General features: G+C 41.2%; 1 long non-coding RNA gene across 1 annotated transcript; it reads left to right on the top strand.

Annotated features, from left to right (window-relative positions):
- Window positions 1–1,039: 1,039 nt before the first annotated feature.
- On the top strand, window positions 1,040–6,150 carry LOC138972326 (uncharacterized). Its single transcript, XR_011457560.1, has 2 exons — window positions 1,040–1,479; window positions 2,898–6,150. It is a non-coding gene; the product is annotated as an uncharacterized lncRNA (long non-coding RNA).

Here is a 6,150-nt window from a genome sequence, read left to right as displayed (position 1 = left end):
TTCTATGTAAATGGGCGTCTTTGTGTGCATGTGTGAGTGTGTGTTTGTCAGTGAGCGTGTGGGTGTGTGGGTGTGTGCGTGCGTGTGTAGGTGTGCGTCTGTTCATTCATTCATTCGTTTGCAGTGCACGCGCGCACATGTGTGTGTGTGTGGGGGGGAAGGGTGTGTGTGTGTGTGTGTGCGCGTGCGTGTGTGTGAAAGTGTTTGTATGTATTTGTGCGAGTGCCTGTGCGTGCGGGTATAATTGTGTGTTTGTTTGTGTGCGCGTGCGTGTGTGTGTGTGTGTTCGACACACACACACACTATTATGAGCTGATTATTTGCGCCTCGATATTTTATTTATTTTCTTACGTTTTATCAAATTATGTTGTTTGTTGTGATTAACCACACCCGAGTTTCTCGAAATTGAGATAATAAAATGTTCTGTCTAACACACATGCACACACGCGCGTAGGATAAACAAATCCAATCTTGACTTTCAACTTTACATAAACATACATCCTGTTCACAATTAACGAGGACAAACATAATTTACTAACACCTAAGTACAACAATTTATCTTTTGTAAAAATTTGGACACACATTTTCCCAATTAATATGAAAGTTACTGAACTTATCTTCTTTTCACTACACCTCATATCTTGATTCCCAAAACAAATTGAGTTCTGCCTATTTAAATTGACCAGTAGCCCAAAACTTTCGCTCTAACCAAACAGTTTTACTGATACACAATGATTAAAAAAAAAATCAAAACTTGACTAAATATAAAAAGAGGTTTAACTAGGTAGCGGCAGTAACGCTAGTCCCATGCGGGAAAGCGAGATCTGTGCTGAAAATAACACGTTTTCAATTTCCGACAGCTTTCAATATATGGCATATTATTGAAAATGGAAACTACAGAAATGAAGTTGGATTCTTTGTCTTTTACCCCATGCCATTTGTTTGCAAAATGTGCTTGGATTGAATGCGTGTGCGTGAATCACAAATACTCTCTCCGGATTTTCGGACAGCCGTGACGCGACCGCCATTACTACTTGCTCTTCAACTTTTTGTGGTGTTTCCCTTTCGGCGTTGTATTTTCTAAAAATAGTTTCATTCAACGATCGGAAACCAGTGTCGACTGCTAAAGAAAGAGTCCCTTTTCTTTCTAGGGGGGGTATTTTTTAGATTAAATCGATGGTGGATTTTAGACATGGACAATAAAAAATTGCCCAACTTTAACCTTTCGTAACTTAAAAACAACTCAAACGATCGTAGTCGTAAAAGATGCGCTAGAAAGTCCGATTTCTTGTGAATCCTCCAAATATGGAAGTTTCCGTTTAAGATTCATGCGCGCGAAGCGCGAGCCAATCAAAACCGAGGACCTGCAAAACCGGTAAAATCCGTTGCGTTGATCGCGAGTCATGGCGGAGTATTCAAGCGAAGCGATGGTGACGCACGCTTCGAGACAATTTGTGGAAGAAATCAAACCCATCCTTGGTAAGTGTTGATGTTTTTCTGTTCATTTAGTGTTTAGAAGTTGATCTGTCGAACCATTCTGCTGAATTTAGCGTTTTGAGTGCGTAGTTTTCATTTTGATGATAGTAGTTTGTGCTGGGTCATTTTGTATTGGGTGTTGAAATGGGGGTACTCGATAAACGACCTAAGTTATTTTTTGCCTTTCGCCGTACATGTGATATATTTGTTTCAAACTAATCTTGAATTATTACTCCGATGGTTTTTGTTTCTCAGTTGTTGTTTTCTTGAGGATTAAATTAGGATTAAAAGGAATAATTGTTCCTTTGCTAAAACCGGAAGTGCAAGACTAGGCCTAGCAACGAGTAGCGTAGCTTACATGCACTGACCCTAGCGCATCTCCATTCCTTCTTCCTTTCCCCCCCAGTTAATCAGAGTTTATGGTCCATCAAACTTGTGTGATTACTAATTTGTTTCTCATGACAAGCAAGGTGATATAATAAATTAGAAACGAGTTAAAAAATAACCAAATACATGACAGAAAAACAAAGCAAACTTTTGTTTTGGGACAAAAGTAAAACTGAAAGTAAACAGGCCTTCATGGTGGCTTCCAGTAAGTTCGTCACACGGTAGATTCGTCACCGGTCCCGGTAACTTCGCCACAGTAGTCCGAGCGCGGCTCTCTCTATCTCTCTCTCTCTCTCTCTCTCTCTCTCTCTCTCACCTCCTTCCACCCCTCCCTCTCCTCACATTGAGTTTCTCTGCCTCCTTGACAGTGAGGTTGAAGTCATAGGACTCCCTCTCTCTCTCTCTTGGTCGCGCGTGTGTGGGTGTTAGTCAGTGTGTGGGTGTGTGTGCGATGGTGTGTGTGAGTGTTTGTGCGTTTGTACGTGCGTGTGTGTGCGTGCGTGTCATGGATATGGGTGTATGTACGTCCGTCCGTCCGTCTCTCTCTCTCTCTCTCTCTCTCTCTCTCTCTCTCTCTCTCTCTCTCTCTCTCTCTCTCTCTCTCTCGCTCCCTCTCTCAGACTACATGCTTTTGAGAACTGCTCAATGAGTAGATCTCGGGTTGAGAACTGCTCAATGAGTAGATCTCGGGTTTTAAAATAACAACGCTCGGACTGTGTCGTCTGAAAACTGCTCAGTTGAGAACTGCACAATGAGTAGATCTCGGGTTTTAAAATAACAACTCTCTCTCTCTTTCTCTCTCTCTCTCTCTCTTTCTCTCTCTCTAAAAAATGTCAGTGAATCTTGAATCTCTCCCACAAATCAAACATCTGAAAGCATAAGCTCTAAGCTTAACACCCGCCCACCCCTGCCAGTAATTTCGTCACGGGTGACGAATCTACCGCGTGACGAACTTACTGGTAGCCTTCATGGTTTCAGTACAAAAATATTATGAACATAGTATTACATTTTTGTTTTGTTTGTGCGTGTTACAGATGATGCTCACTTCCAGCAAATGAAGTCTGCTTTCACACTCACAGCAACTGGAAGAGGTCGACCACCCAAACTTCAGCTGGTACCACTGACCAACAAGCTATTGTTGCAGCTGGATCTGCTTCGGTTGGAAACAGGGAGGGATTGGAGTGACCTGGTTTCATTTCTCCCCAAAGTGTTTGAGTGAACTTGCTGCAAGGACTTGAAATCAAGGCAGAAATTGAGGGAACAGTGAAAGAAGCAACAAAGCTGGGGAATAAGACTGGATTAGAACTAGAAGCATTTTTGGATATCGACGCAGGGCGTTGCATCATGGGCCGGAATGTTGGGGTTCATTTGCTGAAACATAGGATCACAAGAAACCACCTGCTCAATCCGGACCTTCTGGAAGACCTTGACCGTCCATCAGAACTTGTGAATGGCATGGTGCTCGATCTAATATCGTTCCACAAAAAGGAGAACCTATCGCTGACTTCTGCCAGATTCCTGCATCGGTTGTTTTTGGACACAACATTGTGCTTGCACCATTTTCTTCTTCTGGCAGAACATTCACAGTCGAATCTCCAGCAAACCTGCCTGCCATGTACACCTGTTTCAAGCAGTACTTGACTGACAACTTTGTTTGACTGACTTTGAAGAAGGGGTATATATGCATTTGACTGTCACTTCTCATCCGACTGTGCACTTTGCAAGAATTTAGTTTTCCCCAGAGAACTGTGAACAATGTTAGTAAATTTATCCCACATACGTGAGAGAGATAACCGTGAGATAAAAATCGTTCAAATCACACGTGTGTATATCATGTAAATGAGGTCAACCGGAAGGTCAAGCTATGTAAATTAGTAGTACATGGGATAAACCGGAAGGTCAAGCTAATCCTATCGAGGAAGGATATGCTTTGCTGTTGTTGTTCCTTTTGGTTTCTTTTATCCTGTGGCCACTGCTTTTCTTTTTATCTGGTATATTTTGAAGTGATGGGTTTGATTTCTTCCACAAATTGTCTCGAAGCGTGCGTCACCATTGCTTCGCTCGAATACTCCGCCATGACTCGCGATCAACGCAACGGATTTTACCGGTTTTGCAGGTACTCGGTTTTGATTGTTCGAATATTAAACTTAACAGTGTTGACAAAGGCGAACTACTTTGTCCTAGTTTGAGAGTGTGTGTCATGGCGGAGGAATGAATGTCAAATTGAGTAAAGTGGTTTGAAGTTCTAAAGCGGTTGATCCAAAGGCAATATCGCTGTCGGTGACTTTTAGTTAGATCTGGCACAGAAGTATATAATGTAGGATAAACAGAATACTACATGGCTTGCTGTGTCGTACCAGATTTACACTCGTTGCTTTTTCAAATCGTAAACAGCTCGCTTTCGCAGTTCACTATTTAAACAAGAAGGGCAAAGCCCATACGACTCACATCCTTGACCTTTACATGACCTTGACCTTCAGGGTCAAGGTCAAATAACTAAACCTAGCAATGACATCATACACTAAGAACTGCTTTACACATTTTTCCTACCAAAATACATGTGACCTTGACCCAAGGTCAAGGTCATCTAAGGTCATGCAACACAAAGCTGTTAATTCAAGACATAGGAAGTACAATGGTGCTTATTGGCTCTTTCTACCATGAGATATGGTCACTTTTAGTGGTTCACTACCTTATTTTGGTCACATTTCATAAGGGTCAAAGTGACCTTGATCATATGCGACCAAATGTGTCTCATGATGAAAGCATAACATGTGCCCCACATAATTTTTAAGTTTGAAACAGTTATCTTCCATAGTTCAGGGTCAAGGTCACTTCAAAATATGTATACAATCCAACTTTAAAGGACCCTTGCGACCTTGACCTTGAAGCAAGGTCAACCAAACTGGTGTCCAAAGATAGGACTTACATTGCCCTGTATAGCATACATAGCTAAGGTTGCCATTCTCGATAACTTCAGAAGAAAATGTGAAAAATGGCCGTTTTTAAGACAACAATTACGGCCCCTGTGACCTTGAACTTGAAGTGAGGTCAAGTTGCCGCACATGTTTTTTGAGATCTTGTAACCATACACCATCAGGCCACATCAGGTGTTGATAGACTTAATAGTGTCCAAGAAATATCCAACGTTAAAGTTTTCCGGGCGGACGCCGGGACGGACGGACGGACGACTCGGGTGAGTACATAGACTCACTTTTGCTTCGCATGTGAGTCAAAAAACAACTCGTGTAAATCTGGTACGACACAGCAAGCCATGTAGTATTCTCTAGATCTTACTTCAATCAATCAATCAATATGAGGCTTATATCGCGCATATTCCGTGGGTACAGTTCTAAGCGCAGGGATTTATATATATATTTTTTTAATTTAAAAAAAAATTTTTTTATGCAATTTATATCGCGCACATATTCAAGGCGCAGGGATAACAGTGACATTTTTATCTAAGCCTATACAATTTTGCCAGGAAAGACCCTTTTGTCAATCGTGGGATCTTTAACGTGCACACCCCAATGTAGTGTACTTGATTGAACACATATTTGTGAAGATAACATTGTAATCAATCTACACACCAAAAATCATGGCTGTATTTTCAGTAGTTTCTGAAATATTTCAATCTGAAATGTGCTACCCCCCTCTGGGGGGGGGGGGGGGGGGGGGGTTTGTCCACTCTTGGGGGATTATTTTCAACATTACACTGAATTTTACTGATGTCTGTAAAGATTACACTGTAATCTATCTACACACCAAAATTTTTCGTTGTATCTTAAATAGTTTCTTAATTATTGGCCTTGAAGTGCGAAAAACTGTAATTTTCCTGTTTTTCCGCTTGACAAATTGAGGTTTTTGACATTTTTGAGGCTCTTTTACTCCAAAAGCATTGAACTAAGCTGTCTGAAAAAAAATAGCCATGTTCTACACACATTTGTTTGGAATATGTGAAAGTTTCAGACAGCTGCTATACATATTGTGTGAATTGTGATGACCCAAAGTTGTTCTCCCGTGCAATTTTGCGATGGGTTTAATTGTGTTTTTCGTGAAGTTTGCATGCTTGCTGACAGAAGCCATATGAGATTAGAGGGCTAGAACTATGTGTTTTTTCTATTCTTGGTTGCTGATAACAGATCCTGAAAAGTTGAAAGGGCTGAGGATAACTATGTGGTACCCACATGCTGCTGAAGTTGCCCTATTTTACAGTTTTAAGCAGAGTCGCGACAGCGTATGTACTAAAATATCAAAATCTCAGGAACTAATAAAGGTATCCACTTA

Source organism: Littorina saxatilis, linkage group LG1 (genome assembly GCF_037325665.1).
Source record: "Littorina saxatilis isolate snail1 linkage group LG1, US_GU_Lsax_2.0, whole genome shotgun sequence".
Taxonomy (NCBI): Eukaryota; Metazoa; Mollusca; class Gastropoda; order Littorinimorpha; family Littorinidae; genus Littorina; species Littorina saxatilis.
This window is presented reverse-complemented; position numbering and strand designations above follow the sequence as displayed.